This window comes from Stigmatopora argus, chromosome 11 (genome assembly GCF_051989625.1).
Source record: "Stigmatopora argus isolate UIUO_Sarg chromosome 11, RoL_Sarg_1.0, whole genome shotgun sequence".
NCBI lineage: Eukaryota > Metazoa > Chordata > Actinopteri > Syngnathiformes > Syngnathidae > Stigmatopora > Stigmatopora argus.
The window spans coordinates 523,609-538,195 of NC_135397.1; the positions used below are offsets into that span (position 1 = coordinate 523,609).

General features: G+C 46.1%; 1 long non-coding RNA gene across 1 annotated transcript; it reads right to left on the bottom strand.

Annotated features, from left to right (window-relative positions):
• Positions 1-7,547: 7,547 nt before the first annotated feature.
• Positions 7,548-12,936, bottom strand: LOC144085158 (uncharacterized). Its single transcript, XR_013304035.1, has 3 exons — positions 12,808-12,936; positions 12,644-12,706; positions 7,548-12,068 (listed from the first exon to the last, which is right to left on the bottom strand). It is a non-coding gene; the product is annotated as an uncharacterized LOC144085158 (long non-coding RNA).
• Between the last annotated feature and the right edge of the window lie 1,651 nt (positions 12,937-14,587).

The window sequence follows — 14,587 nt, forward strand, 5'->3', positions numbered from 1 at the left end:
CATCGATCGCCGGGCCCCCCGCCTCGGTTGTTTATTTTCCCCCGGACGGTGGGAGAGCCGTGACATTCACGTTGGCGTGTCGCATCCCGCGCCGGCGTTGTGATATTTATCTTTTATTTCTGATGGAACGGAAGGCCCCCGACCGCCTCGGAGCGTCGCGGAAATCGTCTTTGCTGTCTTGGCTTGGCGCCTCCAACGGCGGTCCGTCAGAAGTCGATTGAGACGGATGGAATCCCCCCGAGTTCCCCCTGACACCCGCTCGCTCCCACCACGTTCCCTCTCAAAGGTCTGGATCATTTCAAGTGTTGCCCGGCAGCGTCCGCATCCCATAATCCCCCTCTTTACATCCGCTACCAAGTGATTTGTGTTGGCCGTTGCCTTTTTGCGCCTTTCCCCAGACACTTGAATCAAGGCAAGCTGCGACAGGGACACACGGCGTGCTCATTTCTGTCTTCAGCCATTTGCATTCGATCATAGTCGAGATGATTGTTGAGCATCCTTTCAGTAGTGCTTCTCAAAGTGTGCTTCTTGGCCCGCTGGGAAACTGTGGATGGCACAGATGTGCCTCGCGGTTCTGAGATCGAGGGTCCAATCCTCTGTGGGTTGATGGCGTTTGCGTGTTCTTTCCACGTGGCTAAATTGACTTCCCGAGTTGTGTTGTGTCGGCAATATGAGCGTAAAAATCAAAGCGACGACAAATTTGGACATCAGTCATCTCGAAGAGCCAAATGTTTTTTTCCAGGACTCGCGCGGAATCGAAATTTAGCCACGCAGCTATCGATCCCCGCCAGGAAACGGCGTCACTCGCTCGGCTAGCTCCGACCATCTAGCGTGGCAGGTAAATGGCTAGAAACAAGCAATACCCCCCACCCTCTCCATGCTGCGCAAAATGCACATAAATAGACACGGCGAGTTCGAAGACAACATCATTAGCGGTCCCGGAACAAAAAAACTCCTTGACGGGCTTCTCTCCGACTCGATCAATCAGCCACATAATGGATCACTTTGGGCCTCAAACTGCCTTCAAATGATTCCCAATTTACATTCAAATCAGTTCCCGTCCGTGTTAATGCTTACAGGGAGTCTTTCTTTCTGCAATCAGGACACAATGGCCAGCGTCCCTCAGCTGCGTTTGCGTCCATTTGCGGGCGTAAGAGAGTGCTCGCCACTCTTAAAGCAATTACAAATGATTTTGCGTCCGATTACAGGCCAGACCGCTGGCTCGGTCGCACAAATTGTGTCCTTAATGCTTTGAGTCACTCATTGGCTGCCTTTGACAACGCTAGAATTTCGTATCATGCCGCGTTCGGTTCTGTTGTGTAAAATAAGGAGTCATCGTGGGGACAGAGTTCAACTTTTGGCCACCTTGAGGTCGATGCGAACACAAAATAGCATTTAGCTAACTCCTAGCAAAGCAACTTGCGTTGCTCATGAATGCTAAGGAGTGAACTTTTATAAACCCAGGATTAAAGAAGCCTCTTTTGTGTTTACGAAGAAGAGGAAGAAAAGATGACGCAAGCGTATATATTCATTTCATCGGGAGGAGGCACAATTGTGTCATCATCAGGAATGCAAACGGAGGCCACAGAGGAAGAACAATGTTGTCATGTGATTTCTTGGCATTTGGGATTGAGCCAGTTAAAAAAATGCTATTTACAACATGCATTTTCAGGGCTGTCTTCAGATTTCCGCCTTTTTTCCCCATAGCGAGAGCACAAAAATGTTTCTCTGACATTCATTGAAATCGTCGGCTGCCGTTGAAGGCAATAGACGTCCCATCCAATATTTACCTAACCGAGTTGGAAGTGTTTTTTTTTCTTTTTCTCCCACGACGCAAGCCGCGCTCAATAAGTGTTTTCCAGGTTTTTTCTGTAGCTGTCGTATCAAACGGGAAAAAGCTTTATTTTGTCCAATTGCGCGGCCCCGTTGCTCCTGGTGGCCTCTTAATGCAGAGGACGTCAATAATTAATGAGCTTCCATTCTTCTAACTGCTGCGGTGGAGCCGGCCGGGCTGCGCACTTTATTAGCGGTGGCGCGACCGACCGCAGCTTAAAACAACTCCAAAATACAAGCGACCATGTTACCAACGTTTCTGCCGGCGCCAAAAACTCTTTTGGGACGCCAACCTGCGAGAGTGTTCCCCGCGGTCGCCCTAAATGGATTTTGCTGTCTTTGGAAAAACGGACAAAAAAGGCAGAGTTGACGGCCCGTTTTTCTCGGGCGCCATTAGCCAAATGGAACGGCCTCGCTTGAGGTTGCAATTTATACTCGGTATACGTTAGCTAACTTTCGCAGTCTTAGTTAATCGGCAAAGAGGAGGATCGACGACAACTGTTAAACACGGTTTGTTCGTAATCCTAACTATTCTACGGCTACTACCACTACAATGTAGCTCGCAAGAAAGATGACTTTGGACAATGTTGCATGTTGAAAACTGTTGACAAGTCGGATGTGTACACAATCCATATTGAAGGAGAGCAGCATAAAATGCCTCCGGTACGTCGGCTTCCCGGTAGTCCAGAAAAAGAACGGAGCGCGCTGGCTGTCCTTCAGGCTACGCTAGCGCGAACGTGACAAAAGAGAGGCGCTCGCCAACGTACCGCTTCTTGTCCGCCGCCCGTCATCGGAGCCTCTCCGTGGGAGGATCGGCAGGCCCCGGTAAAAGGCCGGTTTGATAGTGCCGCTTCAATAGCACGCGTTTTTGTTTTGTTTTTTCGCGGCTCTCTCGGTTACGCGACGTCGATCAGAGTCGCTCGCCATCAAAAGCCGGAGCACGTGGGTCAGGAGGAGTGCCGCCCAAAAATTGACGACAGCCCGCTCTTGTAATTGAATTAAAAGAGCAAGCTAACAACAAAGCGCATTTGGAGGGCCCGCGACGAGGCGCGCCGGCTAATCCCTGGACCGCTTTGTTATTGTAATCCCGAGCTCTTTAATTAGGAATTGTGCGTACGCGCGTGTCAAAGCAAAAGCTTGTTCCCGACACGCCACTTTCTAGTGTACAAGTACCTCGGCTTGTGACGCTATAATGCGTAATGCGTGAAAGCAAATGTTTGTCAACATTTTGGACTATTCATTTATTGGCCGCCTTTGCCGCCGTTCTGTCAGATTTTGCTAGCAAAGCTTTTACCCATAGTTGCATTTTTGCTGCTTGTCAAAGGTTGTCATTGCCTCCATTTTAGTTGTCACTATCTCATTGCGCTCATGTAACTACGTGAACAAATCTTTTTGCTTCTGTTTATTGAAAACACTGATATATTTTGACTGGGAGAGCATTTAAAATGAAACAGTTATTTATTGTTTTCAATAAGCCAATGAGATCATACAGTACAATGTTACTCTTTGAGTTGTTTTCTTTGTATGAGTGTTGTGAGTTGTAATACGTCAGTTAAAGTTACTACGTGATCGGTAAACCGAGGATCACCGTAAATAGATTTTTGTGCACTTGTGCTTGTCAGCCGTCCATCAGTCAGTCACAGCCAGACGTATAAACACCGGTAGCGCGCGGGCTTTATCGGAGCGCCGAGGGCCACGGCTAATGGCCGGACCTCGGCGAGGTCGGCCGGCGCTCCTGGGGAGCTAATTGATGGGGCGCCGTGAAAAGACAACCTTGGACTGCCATGCCGTCAAAAAGGTCAACTCGCTTTTGTGTGCCCGGTGTCAACTACACGCCCTTAAGCGTCAGACGTCCAATCCATTTGACGGGAGCTTTGGTAGCCGATGAAACAACGGCGCTCGGCTGCCACCCTCCTGGTTCGAATGGAGTGAACGTTTAATTTTGTGATACACTCGGATTTATTGTATAGTCAAAAGCTAGATAACTGTGATTTCTGTTGAGAGTGGCCACCTGCCAAACCAATGCCTATCCTTGTCTATCGTTGGCACTGGGCTCGGCTAAAACAGCTTAGGCCATTCTTTTCTAATGTGTTTGGCTGTCATTTTGGCGCCCCCGTGGCTAATGCGCCGCTCGTCTCTGTGCTTAATGACACAAATCAATTAATGACTCGCGCTAACGGCAATGGATAGCGTCGCTCGCCTAAGCGCTTTAGCGCCGAGCTCTCCGGCGTGAACGATAGACGGCGGTTGTTGGAAAAACAAAAAGTCGGGGGGGCCATGCGCTGCATTTTGGATACGCGGGTATCGCTCTTCCGTATCGATTTCATCTGGACAAATGTCACGCAGTCATTTCATGCTCGCTGTGTCGCTGCTCATTTCAGCTTTTTACGACAAACTAGATCCCAGAATACTGTGCATCAACTCATAGCCTGAATTTGACCACCATAGTTGTCCTAAATTGGCCGTTGATGCCCATCTTCCAGTACCAGTGAAGGTGCTGGTTCTCAATTTCCGCCAGTAAGTTGAAGATTTTTTCGTTGGTGGCAATGTGGCGGGGCCGCCGCGCCAAGCAAACGGAGCTGGCCACTCCTCATTCCGGTCATTATTGTGGCCCTCGTCATTCGTATTCACCTCTACGAAGCGCTCTGTGTCCGATCAATGGTTCATTTAGTCGAGCTCATTGGCCGTGGGGGTTTGCCTTCTCAAATGCTTGACGGCGACACGGAAAGAGGGCTGCGGCTGCTAGGAAAAAAAGAAAATCGAATAATCAGGGCTGCCTTTTTAATGGACGCCCGATCGGCCCACACTGTCTTTTGTGAGACACTGACATTTCCGCTCGTGCTAATGCGCTAATGATAACCGCGCAGCAAGGGGCCGCTTTTAAAAGGAGCCCATGGCGGCTTCCCGTTCGCTATCTGGGATGCCAAGCCGCGGCGGCCGGGTTTGTCGACGCCCGCCGACCGAGGAATGAAAGGGCGAAAGACGACCGGAGGGAATGAAGGAATTTGTCAAAATGAACTGACAGTTTAGCCGCTAATTGATCGGCAACTCTTACTCTGCTTGTTGATTCAATATCCACGGCTCACAATGTGAAAAGGTAAAACCAAACTTATCGATCCATTAAATCAAGCTACAGTATTCTAAGATACAACTATTAGAAATAAAAAAAAACATCTATTTCTAAAATAGTTTCTGTATAGATTTTTTTTAAATATTTGCACCTTTGCAGACCATCTGTCAAATACTCTGTCCAGACTGAGAATATTTCAGTGCAACACGTCTGACAAATATGCTGTATTATCGCAACGTTCTTGTAAAGCTACGCCAGCCGGGACGTGATGCAAAATTGCAAGCCCGCGTTTGACGACGAGCGATTAGCATTTGCACGTAGGCTTCTTTACGCGGAGACTAAACGGAAGTTCCCAGATCCAAACTCATTTCAAGGATTTAGTGGAGCCGGCGTTATCTGGGCACAACTCCTATCTCCCATCGATCCATTCCAATTTTTTTGAAAGTTTCGCTAGAGCCACAGCTATCTCTTGGCTTTTGATGTTTCCCCGCCTTGGCCTCATTTGCATATCGTGCCACCGTCGCTCTTCCGTCCTGATTAGATTAGCCTTTTCTGCAGCGCCACCAACGGGAAAAGACACTGAATGCATCTTTTCTTCTGACTTATTGAATTCTCTTTTGTAACTTGTCCAGAAAGCCAGAATAGCAATGGCAAATGATTTATTTATTGTTTTATTTCTTCACTTGCGCATGCATTTTTGCCACTTTTGCTCTTCCATAACAATTGACTCAGAGATAAGAAACGCGATGAGATAAATAAACGACATATTACCCAAAGGGTGTTGGATTACCCGAGCGCATGTCATCATTTGTCGTAAATTTCCAAATGTCACTTTGCCGTGTTTAGCGAATTTACCTTCTCCGACACCTGCCTTTTGACAAACTAGCCGCGCGGCGTAGTTTCGTCGCTGGCGCCGTCATTAATTGCGCGCTAATTGCGCCGATGAGTTTGCCTTTCACGACTAATTAATTAGCCGCGATCCGCTCGACGCGCCGACATTTACGGAAGGGCGACGTCCGCGTCCAAACGAGCTCTCCCAAAAGCGTGGCAATTAAGCGTCCGTCGCCAAGGCTCGCGGCTGCCAGGTGCGACGGGAAAAGTATTCTTCTTAAGTGCTCTCCCGCTGCCGGGAATTGGACAAGATGTCGGAATTTTCGCTCCTTGCTTCTTTTTTTAAATCTCCGTGCCTGAGATAAGGCTCACTTTGGACTGACATTTCGTTTGGAAAAACAACAGTCAAACTCAAGAGGCTCATCAAGTCAGCTCATTAATGTTTTCCAAATTCTGTCCCCGAAAGAAAGCACTTTCTTTTAGCTCCATGACATTTGCTTGACTCGTCCATCATGAGAAACCACAAAAGTCTGACATTTTCTGTCCATTTGACGATTGAAACTCTGAAGCCGCGTGAACTTTGCAACGCGAGCCGATCCCCCCAAAAATGTCTTTTTTCCGGATTGATTGGCGTCCGAGGGTGGCGGCGTTTAACACGTTTTGTACCACCATTCTTCTTCCTCTTTCTTGTTTCACGGTCTTTGACTCTCAATCCTAGAACTGCGAGGCAGGACATGCTAACCGTTTGTACACCAATAATCTTCTTTAAAATATTTGAACAAACAGGGAAATGTCATTTTCCGTAATACCAAGAGTAAGAGCACAGTATCTTAGCCAATGAAATGGGTGCCTTTCCGTTGTCCCGCCCTTTCTCGTGATGTCATTAATATGCGCCGCTATTGCTCCAATTCATTAGAAGCGTTCCGGTTCAAATGGATCGGACGCAGCAAACAAATGTAAAATCGCAGAGCGGGGTTGAAAAAGACTCCATTGACAATTGGAAATCCATCAGCGTCCGTCAATGGCACGTAAAGGTAGCATCCTCTTCTCCGCCCGGGCTTATCTGCCCACGTAAATCTTCAGCCTTGGCATTTCACGAGCTTTAAGACGAGGAAGATCCCGCCGGCGATCCCATTGTGGCCATGGCGAGCGGCGCCCACGTGTCGCCAATCCCGCTATCGATTAACACGCCACATGTTAAATCTCCACTTTGTTCCCGAAAGTCGCGGCCGGCGCTAACGTGACAATTATCGAGTTGCGGCGAGTGTCGGGAGGGAGGCGGGCTCGCCTCCCCGCTGGTCTCCGTCCGCCGTCGCCATGGCAACCCCCTCCGTCACCGCCGAGGCACAATCGAGTCAGGCGTCAGCCGATCGCCATCTGCAGCGCTGCGCCGAAGCGACCGCCGAAGCGACCGTCCTCTCTCCTCCGTCTCCCAAATGTGAGCCAGAATGTCAATTCCCCGACGTCAAGTCGTCAGCTGTCCGATCCTTTCTGGCGGAAGGGAAGGCGGGTGAAAAAACGGTCAAAATGGTTTGGACATCTATTTTAGTCAGTAATGGGATAAGTGTCATTCCTTCTTTCAGTTTTTTTTCCCCAAGACTGCATTGTTCGTATTAGTAATCAAAAATAATATCAAATTCATATTCCTTTTTCCTCCTGGTTTGTTTGTGCACTTTGGCTTGTTAACACAGTTTCCAGTGTTTCCGCGTTGAGGGCTCAAAGACTCACAAATTCACACTTTTGCCAAAAATGTGTTGATTTATTTTATTTGTCTTACTTAGCAATAAAATAATACATTTATACACTCCCGTATATTTTCACAAGGTTCATGTTTGGCTTTTCACATCGTTAATATTTGCACGGCATTATGACAAAATTGGACACTGAACAAGTTTCCCCTTTTTTCAACCCGGAAAATGTCCCAGAATCCATCAATTTTCGACCTTTGACCTTTGGCCCTTGAACTTTGGCGTGGCATTACTCACTTAACATGAAATGGAGAAGTCATTCCATCCATCCTGCCAAAACAAAATTGTATCACGTGACGGAAGGTCAGGCGTCTTGTCGGGAAACTCTGGTGGAAAATAAACAGGCTGTGTTTCTTTCTGTATATCACGTGAAATGATGCGCATTGTGGTTTTGCGTTTCTGCGGCTCTGCGGCGGCGAGATGAAATGTGACACCTTTCCATATTCATGATTGCGTGTGAGAGCATCTCATTATTCATTGGCGTCTTCACGTGTGGCTGCGCTGATGAAAGCACGCCACCAGAAAGCTGACACATGCGGCAAGATACTTAGGATAGAGCCTTCTTATTGTCGCAAGTGTCATTAGCAACTACATTCCTGTGGTCTTGTCGTCTTGAAAATATCTTTCTTCTTTTTTTGCATATGTAGAAATGCACTTTTTGTTAAAAGGGAGCTTGATTTGTGACCACCAGTTGTCTTTTTCCAATTGAGGTGAATGGAAATGGCTTGGATCTGTTTAGCATTGCCGTAAAAGCATGTTGTTGTTTTTTTAAAAATCTCACTATATTAGGGCCGGATGATCATTTCATCGAGATCGCCGATTGCGGAGAATAGAAGCTAGACTTGACTGGTGATCAGCTTTGGAATTTAGAGTAAATTAATGTCTATTCTGGTAGGTTTAAAATGACCTAATGAGTTTTTTTCTTTCATTTTGATAGGTTTATTATTAATACATGTGGTCACATAGGTTTTTGCTAACTGATAGGTTTATTATTAGGTATACTTTAATCAAAACAGGGATAAATTATTTACATACTCTGGCTACAAGGAAAATCACTCCTGACTCGCCTTCGTCCAAGATGATTCTAAAGAAACGGCATCTTCCTCTGTCAATTTAGTCGGCGCATAATCAAAACATTTGAGGTCATCTGATTCAAACAATTGCATAAGCTAACCGAATAACACCATTAAGGTCAAAAAACAACTGCCACATCAATCTCATATTAGACCGGAACTAAAACAACTGCGTAAGAATTTGCACAAATAAGCATAATAATTTCTTTATAAGGTAAACAGCGACTGTATTTTTAAACAATAATGCGAGTATTTTCGGAAGTCGATTCGATGATCGCCATCTGCCGGAATCCAAGTCAAAGCAATTTAAGAGTCCCTCGTAGATCTTCATTGCCAACTCAGATCAACAGTCTCGGCCTGTAACATGGTGTCCTGTTCGCTCAATATTCCTGAAAACAATTAACTGGCCTCGAAAGCAGCGGTGGGGGGGAAAGTGTCCTCGAGCTTACTCGGTCCTAACATAAAGTATAGCACAAATTAAATGATAACTTCATTACCTATTAAATGCTTAATGAACATATAGTAACATCCCAGAATAAACCCAACCTTTTTTGAGACAAAACTTTTTCCCTGAAATAGCCCCACGTTCAGAATAACCAATGTAGTTCGTACTCCTTTCTAGCGCCGAACAGTTTTGTCCGACTCCCAACTTTTCAGGCCCTTAAACACGCTTCCGTCCCATTTCATTCTTCGGCACTTTAGCTCACGCGTTGAATTTCTCCGGCGTCTTCGCTCTCTGTGTGAAAATCTCCTGTTGTGGCTGAGTAAAATGCCACTTTGATCCCAACGTAACTCTCCTTTTATTGCGCTGTGAAAACTCCCGATTGGCAGCTGGGCCGCCGTATTCATTGTACTTTGGCGTTGGGCTCCATTAGTTCCATTAGCGTGTCCGCCTTGCCCACGCGCAACTTGTAATATAACATGAAAAGAAAAGGTGACATTTTTTTGTCCGGCGCCTGCACTTGATTTGTTTTCATGTAAATGGGTAAAAAAACAACAACACAAAAGCTCCCCAGCTGCGTGCGCGTTAATTATTCAGCTTTGACCTGCTGAGATGTGCACGCTTTCGGCGCCTTTGTGTTTTTCGCCGCTTCGTTAGCAAGAAACATTCTCTCGTCGGCTTCGTGTTTGTGTAAATCCTGCACGACAAAACAATTCATTCCGGCGGGAGATTCCTGTATGGACGACAATACTTGCTTGATAAGTACCTGACAACATAAAGAGAGAAAATCTAAATGCCGCGTGTGTAATGAGTCAAATTGTTGACATCTACGAGTGGTTTCTCTTTTCTTCAAGAGCCGAGCCTCATATTAAATAAATATGAACGTATTTTACGCACATAAAAATAAGTCGCGCTGACCAAAAATGCCCAATGAAAAGGGCCCAAAAATATATGTCACATTTTTGGGAAGGCCATTTTTTATCCGATTCGAAACCAAGAACAAACAGTATAGTGGAGAAGAATGGGATGGATCGGCATCTCTAAATTAAATAAATCAAACTCAAATAAGGTTTTTCAGACAAGCATAGCTTAAAAACACAACAAAAAACACTTGGGTATATGTCGCAGCCCCAGTCAAACAATGAAAAAAAGTGCCAATTAAAATACAGTGCAAAGGCAAAATAATACACAATCAAGAAAGGAAAAGGTGAAATAGGAACAATCAATCAAGAAGGAAAGTCAAAGTATGTCTGCCTTTGTGGGCGTCGCCGACGAGGTGGACCAAAGCCGCCGGCTGGTTAAAAGCCAACGCTAACGAGGTGTCGCCCGCCTCGTTTGCATAATGTCAAACACAAACACGCCACCGGACGCCGTCGGCAGCCATTTTGCTTTCAAGGGGCGTCGCTGATTAGGCGCTAATGCTAACATCCATCACTCTGTGTGACAACCCGCGCGTTAATGACCCTCGTTTGGTGGCCGCGTACGCCAGCGTGTCCGCCCGTCGTGGCGAAGCGGCACCTTCCGACACTCCCACGCTGACAACACGCGCATGGACACCATTTTGGTGCATTTTTTAGTTTTAGCAACGCGCGCAAAGCTATCCGCCCAAGGCATTTAAATCCACAAAGGTGCCACGCACGCTAGGCTAGGGCTACCATGTTTCCCGACAGGAAGCTATCCACAAAAATCAAAGGGACGTTGAGCAATGAATGCCCCAAACGCAACAGAAAGTGACCAATCAATGGAAGTGACCCAGAAGGCCCCAAAGTCAATAGGAAGTGAGTGACTCAAAATGAATACGCCACAAAGACGGGAATGCCCCAAAATGAACGGGAAGTGACTGATAAATTGCTGCAAATGCCCCCAAAGTAGTTTCAGTGCCATTGACTATGCTAGACGTCCATTCCATTTTGACTGGCAGGGACAAAAGAACATTTCGAGGTCACCATCGCAATGATCCCATCAAACCGCTAGCAAAGTTGTATTATTAGCATGATTTTCCTGGCTTTCCTGGCTTGATTTTTGCTTTCCACGGCGTCGCCTTCTGCTTTTGTCGCTTGTTTGTCTACCGGAGCTCATCCGGCGAGCTCCTTCTCTCCCCGCGACACTTCATTTTCCCCCCTCCCGGTCTCCCCGCCTCCCTCCCGACAGCCGCGGCTTCTTCTCGAGCGTGGTTACGCACGCCACGGCGCGCCTATCAGAGAGTCGGCAGCGCGACGAGACGACGGAGAACACAGACGGCGCTTGTGTCAATCTCGTAAATCAGAAGCGAAGCCACGGGGCGCCTGTCATTTCTGCACAAATGCGATAACCGAGCGCCGGCGCGCGTGCGCGTGGCACCGCGGGGGGGTTGCGCCGTCTTTCTCAACAGTAAATGGAGACGAGGTAGAGACGTCAACTGCGGGCGCAGGCGGGATGGCTTTATTGACTCCGGTCCGACTAGTGCTCACGTACTACGTCGCATGTAGACTGCATGGAGTATCACGTATCTGCGTCAGGTCACCGTGTGTGAACAGCAGATTTTTACGTGATTGTGAATTTGCATTTCTTGATTATTATTATTATTATTTTTTTGACTTTGATCCCCAAAAAAATGTGTCCCTATTGGCGGAGACACAAACATGACCCTGAATTTTTTTTTAAATTAGTACTCTTTATGCATTCCTTCATTTTCAACACGGCTTATCCTTGTCAGGGTGGCAGGGTGCCGGAACCGGCTGTCTTTGGGCGATAGGGAGACGACACACGGGTGTCGTCGCCCCTCCAAAGGGCACAAGATAACTTTTGTTTGATATAGTATGTGTATTTTTTGCAAATGATATCACTTTGCAGTCTGTGTTTACATTTGATTTGATTTGATTTGGCCTTGTTGACCAGCTGGCAAATGGGAATCTTTACTCCGTGGCTCTTATGTTCATAACGAGGGCACACGAGCCTGTTCGAAACTTGTCGTTCAAGCTTAATATCGAGTTAATACTCACTGGTTTTTGGGTTAGAGTTGGCCACCAGTTTTTCGTCGTCCAATCCTCTTTTGCCGTGAGTTTCATTGAGTTAAAGCAGGGGTCGGGAACCTTTTTGACAGAGAGAGCCATAAACAATTCCTATTTTCTAATGTTATTTTTTGAGAGCCATTCTCAGAATTGAAAAGTAAAAATACATGAAAATGTGTGGTTTATTTTTTAGTCATTTCACCACTTTTGAAGTACAAAAAGTCTCCAAATTCTTTTGACAACATTGTTATGCTGCTAATAAGTCAGTATCAATGATATCATGCATGCAGAAGAGTCATAAAAAACAAAATGATGATTAAAGTGGTGGTAGAGGTAGTGTCAACCCCACAGTGACGCTCCTATTAGGGCGTTCTGGACTCCGCTTTCACACCAGTGATTTACCTATTTTACCTCAGATTAGTGGAGAGCCATATGCACCCATGGAAAGAGCCACATATGGCTCCCGAGCCAAAGGTTCCCTACCCCTGAGTTAAAGAGTCAATCGATGGCAACAATCGCTTAAGGAAAATGCCAAAATATCCTCGGCGAAGCGACGTTTTTGGGTGGAAGTGATCCGTGGAAAAGGTTGAGTTGTGTTTCATGGGGGCTTATTCAAGAATGTTTAAGGTTAAGAAAAAAAGAAATATTCCATTTACCTTTCAATGCGTGTCACTTTATCTCACGTTTGTGCTATTTCCGTCCGTGAGACGACAGGAAGACTGGAAAGTGAGGGAGGAAAAGCAAAAGGTAACCACGAGGTGAGAGGAAAGTGACAAGGCAAAGAAAAGAGAAGGAACACAAGCACGTCGTGAGCTCTCGCCTTAAGTCGCATCCAAACTATTTGATGGTGACAAACTTAATCCCCCCACGCGCCCAAGAAAAGGCTGCCGGCGCCGCGTGGTATTTTTGCCGCTCGCCGCGGCACTTTGACGGATCAACGACGGACGCTTCGGGAGTTCCTTTTTTTCATCTAAGCTTCCACTCTTTGCTACGAAGTAAACTCTCCAGGAGAGGAGGAGGCGGGTGGGTGGGTGGTCCATGGAAACTAGTTGTTTTGAAAAAGGGAGGGAGGAAAATATCACTTTCAAATCTAAAAAAAATGCTACCCAAAAGAGGAGGAGTCCTGCAGATCCCCTGCCAGTCGAGGAACGCCATTGAATTTGGGAAGGTTTTGAACGTGGGGGTGCTTGAGTCTACACCAGCTCATAATAACTACTATTCATTTTCCGCTCTCTAAAAATCAATCATTTTGAGTCAAGTCTAGTCAAAGTAGATTTTTTAATTTTTCATGTCAATGGCTTGCTTGACTACGGTAGAGTCATTCGCCCCACCGCCCGCTCTTAAAGGGCCAGACGCGCAGATGTCGGCCTGACGTGTTTACAAGCATCGCAGGCTTAAATATGACACTCATATTTACACGTGATTGATTTTCCGGGAAAAACAAGCCGCGAGCATCCAGCCAGACAAGCGCCATAAAAAATCAAATGAAAACATTTGCGCCGCGTTTAATCAATTGATTATAAATATTTACCAACCGGAACCTCAGACGGCCGACAACAGATTGCATATATAAATTTGCTGGTGGAAATATGATTGGTTGAATGTTAAAAAGTCCACGAGGCCTCAGAGGGGAGCCGTTCATATTTAGTCTGGATTTTTTATTATTATTATTATTATTATTATTAATGCAACAGCTGCACGCACTCATCTGTTTTACTGTGATACTAATTTACGTACGTGAGTTGACCACCGTGAGGAAAAATATTTCATCAGCGATGGATGAACGCTGCCAACCCTCCCAGGCAAAATGGTCCTGCTTTTTCAGTGGCACTGAAACATGACCATTCAATGGCAGCCACGTTAAATTACATGATATCCTTTCAATTACAACTCAAAAGTTAAAAGTCATTACGGAAAATGTTCTATTTCTTGGCTTTCGATTTTTTTTGCATTTTTCTCTCGATCTTGCAGTTTAGGGTTTTTTTTTGTCTCAGAAAAGTGTATTTTGCATTTTTTAGTTTTTGGTGATGTGAACACGATTACAGTAAAATGTGGAATAGATCCCACGATATAGTGAAACCTTTCACCTACTTTGGAGAGGAACTTTGTTTGGCTTGAGAAGGCGCCTGCTTATCTTGGGATATCCTTTGTGAATTTGGAAGTGATCATTACGATAAATAATTGCAGCTGCACATTTCCATCTAGCATGATTCACGTCTTTGAATGGGCTCCTAAACACTATTGATCCGGTCGGTCCCCCATAACAATAAAATAGGAGGAAGGAGAAGCAATACAAACAGCTTTCACTGGCCAGTCGATGGAAAAAGGACACTTGACGCCAAAAAGCGTCAGAGCGTTTCCTTGGAATTCTTCTAAATGATGATTATTATAATTACGGATTATTTAGGTTTTGAACTCCAAATATTTGGGCATTTTCCCCCCTTAAAGTCAGGTGCCTGTTTCAACAAATTCCAGGGCCTTGTTTCTCGAGGGGAAGGCGGCATCTTCGACAGATGGCTGCACCCTATAGCACCCCCCCGCCAACCCTCCCTGTCATTTACTGGAAGCATTAAGCGAAACACGGAAACGCGATTATCATT